Here is a 13,005-nt window from a genome sequence, read left to right on the forward strand (position 1 = left end):
AATCACCTTAAATTGTACGGTTTGTGTTTCAGTCTCGTTCGTGCACGGATTCCGCACGTCGCACGGTCGTTTCGCAATCGAATCTGAGTGAAAACCGGGACCTACAAGTGGTATCAGAGCAGGTGCTCGGTTACGAAGATCAAACGCACCGATTCGTACAAGTTTTGATCAGATTCAGAGCCAAAATCATTCAGATTTGTCAAATTCTTCTTATTTTTCTTGTTCTTCACGTTTTTAACTGAATTTTGACAAATTGAACAGGTTTCTACGGTTGAAAATTGCTGATTTTCGGATATGTTGTGCGAAACTATCAGATCTACAAGCCTACAAATTTTCAGATCTAAATTCCAAGCCGTTTGAGAGAAATCTGAAATTTTGTGTTCGAAAAAGTTGTTCAACATGTTCACTGTTGATGTTGAAGATGGATGCCAACTGATCGGCTAGCCTAACCGATCGGCTAGCTCAACCGATCGGCCGGCATCTCTAACCGTTTCAAGGCAACATTGTTAATAGCATTTAAAAGACTTTGACTTTGTTAACTCTGTTCGATCCTCCGTCATGGCATCCAATCGAACAGCAGCATCACTGTCACTGCCATTCATTAAAACTTTGACTTTGTTGACTCTGGCCGATCGAACAGTATCACCGAACGGCCAGCAACTCCTATTCGATCCAACGCCTTATTCAACCAATCGGTTAACAAACACATCATTTAAGTCAAACGTCATTATGCATTGACAGTCAAGATCATTTAATGAAGACAGTAAGCATGTGATTGTATTGTGTGAGGTCAAGTAACATTGTGAGTTTAATAAACAGTTAACAGTCTATGGGCCCAAGAATTGATTAAAGGTTAATCGGTTCAATAAGCTTTCAATATTCAACTGTAATTGTCGGCCATCTCTAACATGCATATCTGACATAGTTCTCTGCCCAAGATTATTAGAATCAATTCACGTGAATTTTAAAAGGATTGGACGGTCCAATCATTGTTTTTTAATTCAAGTTCTTTGTCGGCCACTTCATACTGCATGTGATTACATTGAATATAATTGTCAGTCAACTAGTCTTGGTGTCATTTATAAATTGCATGAGAATGTCACGTGAAGTTGGTCAAAGTCATTAATTGTTTTTGACAGTCAACAAAGTGTGGCCGAATAAGATTTGAATTTACTCATCATTTCATGTGCTAACTAAAATCAAAAGTGTTTTGTCGTAAAGTGTGCATCGATCGAGTAACATTTGTCATGTAGTGATTTTGATCGAGTAGCATACTCGATCGGCTAGCAAGTTTCTTCAATCGAGTAGCTCACTCGATCGGCTAGCAAGTTTCTTCAATCGAGTAACTCACTCGATCGGCTAGGAAGTGTTTCAATCGAGTAGCTCACTCGATCGGCTAGAAAGTGTTTCAATCGAGTAGCTCACTCGATCGGCTAGGAAGTGTTTCAGTCGAGTAGCTCACTCGATCGGCTAGGAAGTGTTCCAATCGAATAGCATCATCGAACGGCTAGCAAAGTGTTGTTCAATCGAGTAGCTCACTCGATCGGCTAGCAATAGCCTTGTTCGATAGAGTAGCTCACTCGAACGGCTAGCATTGAGTTTTTCAATTGAGTAGCAAACTCGATCGGCTAGCACTCACCGTCATATGCATCCAATCAATGTGTGATTAAAGATTTTTGACTCGTGTGAAATATTAAATGAAATTGATGACTATAATCAACAAAGTCACGTGATTCACTTAAAACTTACATTGAACGGCCAAATTAAATTCAAATTTTTAGAGTGTTTGTCGGCCACTGTTAATAAGATGATGATTGAGAGTTGAAGGCCCAATGATAAATGAATGAACATGATGATTGCCGACCATTATTTGTTTGCATGAGAATTCCCATTCACTTTTAGTTCGGTCCAATCATTATTTTGTATTCAAGTCTTGTCAGCCATTTGCAAAGTGAGATGCAATAGTATTCAAGTTGCATGTGCTATTTGTCAGAGTGCATCGAATTGTTCATGTAGTTAAAGTCTGCATATGAGATGGGCGGCTAGTGGTTTATTTGGTTCAATCAGAATTTGTGAAATATAATAAACTTGAAAGTCAATGATGTATAACATTGCTTGCATGATCACTTGATAATTGTCAGCATCAATGTGCCAGTCAATCGGTTAAGATTTGTCTTTTTGTGCCAACCGATTCAAGTTTGTTGTGTAGTGTAATTTTCATACGGTTAGCTTAACCGATCGGGTAACATCTTTGTGTTGAAGCATTTTCAATCGGTTAGTTCAACCGATCGACTAGTTTTCCAGTCAAAACGGCAACTGATCGAACAACAAGTTTACTTTTTGTTGACTCACTCGATCGAACAGCATCCCTGACCGATCGAACAGCGTTTCTGTCCGATCGATACTGCCCGATCGATCAACCGACTCGAGGCAATTTAGAAGGTGCAAATACCAGTGCAAATATCAAGACATTGAAATTTTGTGGACTTTGAACTTAAATAGAAATTTTAATCAAGTCACTTAACAAAGAAATTGGGATAAAAATGTTTGATGAACAGGAAAACAAGAATCTTGAAAATTTAAATAATTGGCCTAGTGAATCTTGGTATGAAAGGAGAAATGATAAGAATGTTTATGTTAAAAGATTCGAAAATTTCTTGTGTATGAAGAATGAATCATTGGAGAAGCGGGATAAACGGTTTGATGAGTTAATTAACAAGTTGGATAGATGTGAGATAAGGTTTTCAAATGATGAAAAAATTTCAAAATTTGCAGATGCATTACCTTTGGAATGGAATGAATTCTTGAGTGAACTGAAAAGGGATTCTAGTTTCTCATACTATGGTTTAAGAGATTTCATCAATAAGCTTAAACTAGACAAGCTTGATAAAGACAAAAGAAAAGAGAAGTTGATGAATGAAATAAAAGAGGATTTAGAAAAAATCAATTTGGATGTGATTATTGAAATGAGGAAAAGAATCTCTGTGTGTCTTACTGCAAAAAATGTCATGAAATATGATATTAAGAGAGGTTGCTATATAGATGAAAAGGCAAACCCTCTTAATTTTGTTAAAATTTTCTGTGCAGGAACATACAAGATGGAAACAAAGAAAGAAGCTGTTGATGGAGAGATGAATGGAAAATGCTCAAAATGCGAAAAATCTGCAGCAGAGAATGTTAAATTCTTGAAGAATGTGGAGAGTTTAACATTGGAAATGAAAAGCTTGAAGGATGGGAAAGAATCTGATAAGAAACAGATTCTTGAAATGCGAGAAATTTGTGAGAAATTGAAGTCCGAAAATGTCAAACTGTTGAGTGGTGTGAACAGTTTGACATCAGAAAACAAAATTTTGAAAGAAAAAATTGAAAGTTTTGATAATGAAAAATTAAAAATTGAAAAAGAATTTCAAAGTCAAATAAAGATTCTTGAAGATGGGAGATCTGTTTATAGCAAGAACAATATTGAAAAGCAACAAGTAATAAATTCCCATCGTCAGACGATTATTCGACATGAAAAGGAAGCTGAATGTGCTCAAAATAAAGTTGACGAGCTTGAAAAGAAATTGAAAGGTTTTGTGATTTCTTCAGAATTACTGAATTATCCTTGTCCAAAACCGATCAATTCAGTTCCAATAAGTGACAATGTCACAAATTTTGACAAAGTCAAAATTGAAGATTGTGATGACAAATCTGATGATGAAAAAGAAAAAGAAGAAAAACGAAAAACATTTTTGAAATTAAATGAAATGTTTAAAAATACTGTTTTACATTCTACTGAGAAAGGAGAATTCTCAATGCAAACACCTGTAAAGAAGAATGTGGAACAGAAACAAAAAGATAAAAAATCAAAAAATTTTCAAAAAGAAAATAAAAGCTCATCAGATCAATCATCCAATCACAATAAAAATTCACAAAAATTTAAAAAACAAAACTAAAAAATAGTTGGTAACCAGTGGTGCAGGTTTGACCACAGTGCTCAAAAGCCAAACTCAACTTATCGGAGAAGATGGGATGAAGATTCTTCAAAGCCAAATCATTATGAGAATAGAAAAAGTAGAAGTCATGATTACCACAAGTCAAATCAATGCTTCGATCTAAGTGTGTGGTATGAAAATGGTGTACGATATGATATGAAGATGGTGAATGGTACGATAACATGGTGTGCTACACTTGTGGTGTTCGAGGACACATTGCTGTTAATTGCCAAAGTCAGTGGTTTGAGACGAGAAGATGCTTTGAATGCCAAATCAAAGGTCATATTGCGAGAGATTGCCCAATGAGATCAAAGGGAAGATCGAGGGCTAAATCTCAGAAAATGGAAAAGAAACCAGCCAATGTCAAGCCCAAAGCACAGAAAATTCAAGAACCTAAAGAACATAAAGTGAAGCTTTCACAAGGGCAGAAAGACAAACTGAGGATAAAAAGAAAGAAGGCGAGAGAATATCTCGAAAGGATTTTGTCCTCAGATACAACAAGAAAATCAAAAAAGAGTTCTGATAATCCAGTTTGCACATCAAAGACTGACAAATCAAGCAAACTGAGTTCATCAGATACAAATCTGAGGACAAACAGGTTAAAAAAGAAAGGAAAAATTCTTGGCGATGAATTTGTTTCTTCAGAAGCAAAGGAGCCACGTGTTGGCGATGAATCTGACTCATCAAAGTCAGACAAGCCACATTCAGGCAATGATTCTGGTTCGTCAAAACCAGAAGAGCCATTTGTTGAGGTAAAAACTGTCAAACCCAAGGCTGGTCAGGCTTGGGTGAATCTGTTCAAGTAAAATCCTGACTTGCCAGAGTTCCCAGGTTGGTAAGTGTGGAACAGGTATCGGCATCTTTCTTGAGAAATTCACAGGTTGGTAACTGTGACATTTCGAAGTTCAAAAGACTAATCAGGGACGTTAAGTTGTACTTGATTTATCTTTCCGACAAGTGATTAAAGGAAAACAATGCGATGAAACAACCCCAAGTTTGTGAAAAGACAAACAAAACTAATTTTACGGAAAAACCATTTGATTAAAATAAACTTAAGTGTTTTGAAATCATAATGGGAAAATAGTTTGTTGTCAGGGGGAGTTCTGATTGTTTATGCCAAATGGATGGCGAATTGAGGCAATTCTCATCAGTTTGTCATGTTATTTGTACAGTCTATTGTTTTCAAATTTTCCCGGAAAATCAAATTGAACATATTTTGATTTTAGGGGGAGTAAGAAAATTTTAGAAATTTTGAAAATTTGAAAATACAAAAACATGATAAAACCAGAAAAAGCCAAAAACATTGAAAAAATTCAAAATGAGTTATGTTGAGAAAAGAGGAAATGATAGTACATCAGTGGACTATCACAACATGCTAAAGATATGAAATGTCAAATGTGATAAACAATCTCACTAAGGATATGACGATAGGCTCAGCTAGACTAGTAGATTTGCGATAACGATACAAACATAAATGAAAAAGCCTAGTTCTAGTGGGAAACATGGTTGAAAGCATAGTACTTAGTTTTGTCCTTCGTGATTGTGTACCTACTCAGTAATCACTGAATGCTAAAAGAGCATAAAACCGGTCAGTTTGTGAACTTTCACAACTTGCTGAAAAATCACTGTGATTGTGCATTTTATTTTGCAAAGATTTAAACTTGTTTTATTTCTTTATTTTGTTTAAGCATTGGACATCCTCTGCGTATACGTGAGTATCGACCTGGATGTTATTGCCTAAAGGTTCTGCTTTATTTTCTTTGGTGTTTCGTTTAAGCTTTGGATCACCTCTGCGTATACGGAAGTATCGACCTGGTGATTAATGCCTAAACAATTTCAACTTGTTTTTATTTTCTTATTTTGTTTAAACATTGGACTTTCTCTGCTTATACGGAAGTATCGACCTGATTGTTAATGTTTAAACATTCTGCTTTATTTTCGCACATATCACAGTTGATGAAAGTTTAAAGGCATTACTTGAGTTAGTGTATTGCATGATGAGGGGATATGCTAAGATCGTGGGGTCCATAAGAACTTAGTGCAAAATTAATATACCTTAAACGTATCGGTAAGCATTTTGAAAGTTTTTAGATTGAGCTTAAGAGGACAACTATATCGTCAATCTATGTGAATCGTTTAGAACTTAAAATGATTAAAGCTTAATGGTGCTAGTGATTTGTCTCATAAACTGATATGATCCTCTTACACAAACTCACAAAAATATTGATTGTAAATATTTCTTTACTGCATTTCTATAAAAACAAAAATCCAAAATGATTGTGTTTAGTTTAAATTTTTGAAAATACAAAAAGATTTTAGACAACTGATATTGAAGAGTTGATTTTCAAAATTCGAGTGCTAAACATGATGAACAGGGTTGGGAAAGTTTGTTGAAAAACTTTGAATGTTATATACAAATGTTTTGAAAGATTGTATGTTTTAGTTAATCAAGGTCATTTACTTGAACTTGAGGTAACTAGTCTGTTTGATGAATGAGTGATTTCTACCAGTAAGTTTCTTAAATCCAACTGTTATAAATTTGTGAAACTTATGTTGAGGTAGAGGATTTGCAGGTTAACAAGGTTTCAAATTCCGAGCAGATGCAGAACAAAGCCAAGAATTGATCCTGAACTTGTGAACCTGTAAAGGCCAGACTACGATCCCGACAGCTGAGTCTAAGGGGGAGTCTGAAGACGAACTCAACGCAAGAGGAAGCGTAGATTTAAAGAGCCAGATAACTATCTTGGAGGAGCTTGTATTCGGAAAGCCAGGTGTCGATCCCAAAATCACAGAAGCTTGACGAAAGGGGGAGCCTGAAGAAAAAAAGTCTAAGCGAGAGGGGGAGCAACTGAAGTCGAAGACAGATCCATGGGGATTCTGTTAGAGAAAGATGGAGTATGTGGTTGCTGATAACGTCAAACCTTCAAGAAGATTCAGAGAGAGAGAAAGACAAGTTGCTACGAGTTTGACTACGAGATTGACTGCGGCAATATCCAAGGGGGAGTCTGTTAGTGCAGAATGTCTATCGCCTTCGTCAATCAAGTTCGTAGCAGATTCTGAAGAAAAACAAAGCTTTATATTGTATTTAGTAAGAAAAGGCAAGGTGGCAATATTGTAAATATAAGGGAATCTTTAATATGCCTTGGTCTATAAATAGGATCTTTAGGGTTTACATTTTAGACTTTTGGCCATTTGTAACTTGGAGAGCTTAGAGGTTAGAGAGAGAAACTAGAGAGAGAAAGTGCTCCAAGTGGTGATTCAAGGTTTGTACTAATTTCATATCTTTCAATGGAATCACGTTAAATTGTACGGTTTGTGTTTCAGTCTCGTTCGTGCACGGATTCCGCACGTCGCACGGTCGTTTCGCAATCGAATCGGAGTGAAAACCGGGACCTACAATAACAAAACACAAAAAATGACATAAGCATCTTTTTCTTTATGATTTTTCCATCTCATGCAGCAAAATGTTATTTGAGTCACAGCACCTCAGGGAAGAATGCATTCTCTGAAACTTCGCGTAGAACAATATTGAATATACGGGAAATGATATTTGCCATTTTTGTCGTTTTACTGAGGAAATAGTGTACCTGAAAGAAACGTCGATTTTTTGGAATCCTTGATGTTTGAGTGTTTTGGCGTTTTCTAATATGATTGGTATATAGTAAAATATGGCGTTTTGAGTAGGTGTGTTTGATGTTTTGGGGATTTTGACGTTTGTAATATGAATGGTATATAGTAGAAAACATGGCGTTTCAGGTTCGGGGGGGTGTGTTTTTATGTCTAGGATGTTTTTGCTTATATAGGGATGTGTTTTGGCCCGTAATGGCGTTTTATTCATTAGTTTGGCGTTTTGGTATAGAAGTGTAAAGACCCTTTTACCCTTAATGAATCGCGTCTACTTAATAGAATTCATGTTATTTACGAAAACACCACCGTGCCAATCTAGTCCATAGATTGTTTTGATCGGACGATCCATAGGCGTTCTCACCGTTCTCACACTTTCCGCTGTTTTCTCTAAATCCTGACCCTGTATATATATATATATATATATATATATATATATATATATATATATATATTAGTATATCTATACTATATTAATAAGCATATCCAAAGGACTTCTTAAGGTCATTTAAATTTACTTAAAACACCCCTAAAGCATAATGTACAAGTCTTTTAAGCACCATAAAATAACAGTTTCCACTTATACCCTTACTTCACTCAACCCTTTTAAGTACAATAAAACACTTCACACGGGTCACAATCTCTACCGTTCATTTTTATACATGGATTATAATCTGGACCATTCATTTTGAAAACCTTATCTATTGTGAAAGATAATTAAAGGGAGAGAGAAAACACAAATCAAAGATGGATCTGACCGCCCGTTTCCTTTTCGTTCTCTCTCTCTCTTACTCAAAGATTAAGATTTTAGATCTGGATCTGGATCTATTCACCGTAAGCTATTGTTCCCGAAGATCTGGACACCTTCCCTAAGATGGTTGAAGATGGATCCCTAGCCGTCGCATCTGGTGAAGACGGTGGTGATTTCAACTATATGTGATCTTATGCTTCAATTTCTCTATGCTTCAATTTCTCTTTAGTTGGTTTATCATTGATCATCCCATTTCTTTCTCCAGAACGCAGAAGAGAGAGAGAGAGAGAAAGAGATATGGAGTTAGAGAGAGAAAAGAGGAGCTACAAGAGGAGAGAGAGAACGGTGATGGCAGCTGTTAGGTTCCGGCTGTGAAACCGACTTTTCATTTTTCTGGTCTGGTGAATCAGGTAAAAGTCTATACCTATTTTTGATTTCTTAGTAAATCAATATCAATTAAGTCTTGATCCTTAACTTTGTGTCATTTCTCTGACGAAGCTAGAGTTTAGGCCACTTTAACATTTTTTATTTTGTTAAAAACTTGTCATTTTCTGTGTTTTCATGGCGAGTTTGTTATTATGTTAATGTTTGTTCTCGGTTGTATTTAAATTTTGATGAACTTATGATGTGGCTGTGTTTAGGAGAGCAAATTCTTGAAGTATTTAGTATTTATGTGGAACACATTATCATGGGTTATGGAAGCTGCTGCTATTAAGGCGATTGACATTGCAAATTGAGGAGTAAAAACTAAGAACCCTAATTTAATACATGATTTTATTAAAATTACCATTTTCTCCTCTGTAAAACCTTGATTGAATTCAAAATGTTGTAGGGAAAGCCGCCTGATTGGCAGTCTTTTGTGGGTATTATCACTCTGCTCATAATCAATAACAAAGTTAGTTTCATTGAAGCAAAGAACACTGGTAATGTAGCAGCTCGCAAGGCCAGTCTTGCCCCAATCCTATCCTTTGTTCTTCATAATGTAAAAATTGCGAACAGGTTAAATCGAGGCGATTGCGATTGCTACTAGGGTTCATATGTTCTTTAGAGAGTAGCTTATCTTGTTGATAGCACAAATCAAGCTGGTCACTTTCAAAAGCTAAACATGAAAAAGAATCAAACCAATTATTTTGTTTCATTGGTGTACGTTTTGAATCTTGCACACAACAAACAGACATAGAACGCCAGTTCAAGGCGTCATTGATTAATCTGCAGACTGCGGATTAAGGTCACTTGCTGTAGCATACCAGGTGATCCTTTCATGCTTTTTTTCTACACAGCACCTGACTAATACGAGCCAACTATCGAGCAAGCCACGAATTGAACCTACCTTGGCTTAGGCTCGGCTCGTTAACAAACCGAGTCGAGCCAGCTCGTTTAAAATCAGGCTGACTTTGAACCAAGCTTTTTTTCAAACTTTTTTCGTGCGAACTTGGAGCGAGCCCCGAGCCACCGGGCTTTTTGAACAGCCTTACAATTCGTGTCCGGTTAAAGTTAAATGAACGAACACGAACATGCCCCTGTTCGTATTAGACCAGAAAAGAATCACAGCAATGATGCAATTATCTGGACAAAAAACGAACAGCAAGTCTGAAATAATATTCACATACAACCCGGGTTTAAAACAGTCTGATTCTCTTGTTTGTCTTGAATGAGAAAAGATAAAAAGAACCCATTTTCTCATTCTGCTAAATCATTTTTAAGACAGTGTTCAGATCCCTTGTACACCACACCCGGGGATCACGGACACACATATAACAAAATGTTTGCTCGAGAACCGGAACCTACAACTTCTTTTAGATGTCTAGAAAAGATTCAGCATATAAGTTTTTATACTAGAAGTTGAGCCCGATTTCAAGATTCATTTTTAACAGTGCTCAAATCCCCTGTACACCAAAATACGTATTTTAGAATAACTATATCGTGTACGCGTTTGGATTAAACGTGATAAATTTATAATTTGGATTTATATAGTATAAATGGACTGATAAATCAAATGAGACAACCTATAACAAACTTGAACGATATATGAATACACATCTGTGATAAAAAATAATAAATAGGTATAAATATATATTTGTGTATTCACTATTATTGAATAGCTATTCATATATATGTATGGGATGATGCAAATTCGCTTAGGAAATCATTGTGATTGCAGCCTAAATATCTTGTTGTTTTGCGTAGATGGTATGCTTAGTACCGGAGAAAATGTCTCATTCATAAATGTTTTCTTGCATTGCAGATATTCGCAGCTTGTGCCCGTCACTTGTTGGTAAATGATCCTTCTAAAAATGAGGTGTTTCTTAATAATTCATGATATATATAATTGGTAAAGGTGTCAATGGTGGATGGGTCTGCTTGGGTTGTGTTTTATCTCCGGTCAAATAAAAATATAGTTAAAAGAGTTATGGATTGGAAATATCCCAAAAGTTTATTAAAACAACAGTTTCAAAAGCTGGTCAAATGTCTTTGCTACGTTTGAATGCATATTATAGAGGATGCTGGTGGGGAGTGCCAAAACTCTTAAAGCAGTGCCCAAATTCAACTCCTTTATGGCTCTCACTTGCTAATGTTGAGGAGAGAATGAGCGGTCTGAGTAAAGTTCGGGCTGTGCTCACTGTGGCTACAAAAAGGAACCCGCATTTCCCCGAATTATGGCTGGCTGCGATTAGAGCCGAGTCACGACACGGTTCTAAAAAAGAAGCTGATATTTTAATGGCGAAGGCGTTACAAGAATGCCCCAACAGTGGTATTTTATGGGCTGCTGCAATCGAAATGGCTCGACGACTGCAAAGGAAAACCAAGAGCTCTGACACTTGCAAGAAATGCTAACACGACCCACATGTAATAGCTGCTAGCTGGTTATGTCTGTCTTTTGGCTTAAACAGGTATTTCTTTTCTAATTGGGAGTATTGCTACTATATTGTTATGCTTTTGAGTATTTTCTTATTCATTTTTTGCTACTCCTTTTTTCTGTTATTAGGGTTCTTATGTGATACTTTTTTTTCTTTCTTATTGAAATGTTTTGGTAATTTTGTTTTGCTATCACTTGTCAGCAGACTTTGATTCTTCTAAATCTGGATTGTCTTGCGAAATTGGTAACTTTTAGATTTTTTTTGCAAAACATTTAGTGTTTTCACTCTTTTTTTCTTTCTTGTTGGTAGAGTGGGAAAGCACGCAGGTTGGGTAATGGGTCAAAATGGGTAACTTTTTTGCATAAAGTTATTTTAGTGTGTCAAATATTGTTATAGATGTTATTTTAACTCAACAATTCTGCACAACTTTCAGCATCGTTTGACCCATATGACATGTTCCCTTTTGTTTTTATACCCGTTAGAGATAAGCGTGGCCGACTTAGCCCATATAATTGTACATAGTTAAATAATATGTAGCGGTATATTTGAAGTATATGAAATATTATGTGTTGGAATTTTATAAATGAAAATCATTATTATAACTTAAATTAATACATAGTAAAAACATGAGAAATGATATTGTCATCTTAAGTATCACATCATTTGTGTAACAGGTGCTATTGATTTAAATATGTAACAGATTATGCATGGTCATTATCCAGTGGGCATTAAAATGGAACGGCATCCAGACAAGCCAATTTGTGAAGCCACTGAAGTAATTGGAGCTTGAGAAAGAGCTATAATCTGTATTTTTCATCAAATTTTGTATTATGGAGATGAATGTTGAGTTGGATTTGTAGTTTTGATGGTTTTATACAATCAGAAAGTTGAGTTGTTCATTTCATTGTTTGAAGTAATTTAAGTTTTTTTAGAAATAAAGAAGACGGGCTTTGAGAAATAGTGAAAGAGAATCTACCGAGTTGCCATCCTATATAATTGGATGTATACTACACCTAAGTCTTTGTGGCTTTTATGGTTTAAGTATAAGCACTAGGGGTGTTCATGATTTGGTTTGAAATTGTGAAACCACTTAAATCGGTTATTGTTTTATAACGTTGTTGGTTTTTAAAGAGATTTGATGGATTGTTCTAAAGTTTTGAAACTGTAAGAAGGGGTTTGGTTTATAGTTTTTAGCTGAAATGGGTCGATAAAAACCACTTAAATCGGTTATTGTTTTATAACGTTGTTGGTTTTTAAAGAGATTTGATGGATTGTTCTAAAGTTTTGAAACTGTAAGAAGGGGTTTGGTTTATAGTTTTTAGCTGAAATGGGTCGATAAAAAACGGACTGAACAATAAGAAATACACTATAGAAATTTTATATTAGAGCTTGGAAGTTGGGCAACACATTTAAAAATTTTCTAATGCATTAGAATCTTAGACTAATCAAACTCCGCCTAATGTATTTGAGTTGGCCCTAATGCAACTCCCTCGCACTTATGTCTTGTGTTCATATACATGTAAAAATGTATGTTTTTTAGTACTTTTGTGGTTTTTTTTATTTATAATTTGGTGTATCAAAAGTCATGAAGGATTTGGGTTTATTAAAGATTCGGGATTATAAAAGCCAAGGTATCAATTTATCAAATCTCAATTTTATGCTTTGAATGCAAACGAGTGAATTAGCTTGACATCTTTTTGATTAGGTAGCAAGTGTGTGCTTTCTTTATTCAATTGCCAAGCATAACTTTTAGTTGTGAAAAAGGCTTTCATTAGATTCTTAATTCTCAAAAATTTGA

General features: G+C 35.5%; 1 long non-coding RNA gene across 5 annotated transcripts; it reads left to right on the forward strand.

Moving 5' to 3' along the window:
- The first annotated feature begins 8,333 nt into the window (after window positions 1-8,333).
- On the forward strand, window positions 8,334-12,111 carry LOC110895912. 5 transcript variants are annotated; one of them, XR_002567440.1, is made up of 6 exons: window positions 8,334-8,534; window positions 8,615-8,759; window positions 8,991-9,089; window positions 9,182-9,599; window positions 10,595-11,240; window positions 11,908-12,111. It is a non-coding gene; the product is annotated as an uncharacterized LOC110895912 (long non-coding RNA). The 5 variants fall into 5 exon arrangements; XR_002567442.1 differs by having other exon boundaries at window positions 8,334-8,518; XR_002567443.1 differs by having other exon boundaries at window positions 8,334-8,515.
- The last annotated feature ends 894 nt before the right edge of the window (window positions 12,112-13,005 follow it).

The sequence above is a fragment of the Helianthus annuus genome, chromosome 6 (assembly GCF_002127325.2).
Source record: "Helianthus annuus cultivar XRQ/B chromosome 6, HanXRQr2.0-SUNRISE, whole genome shotgun sequence".
Taxonomy (NCBI): domain Eukaryota; kingdom Viridiplantae; phylum Streptophyta; class Magnoliopsida; order Asterales; family Asteraceae; genus Helianthus; species Helianthus annuus.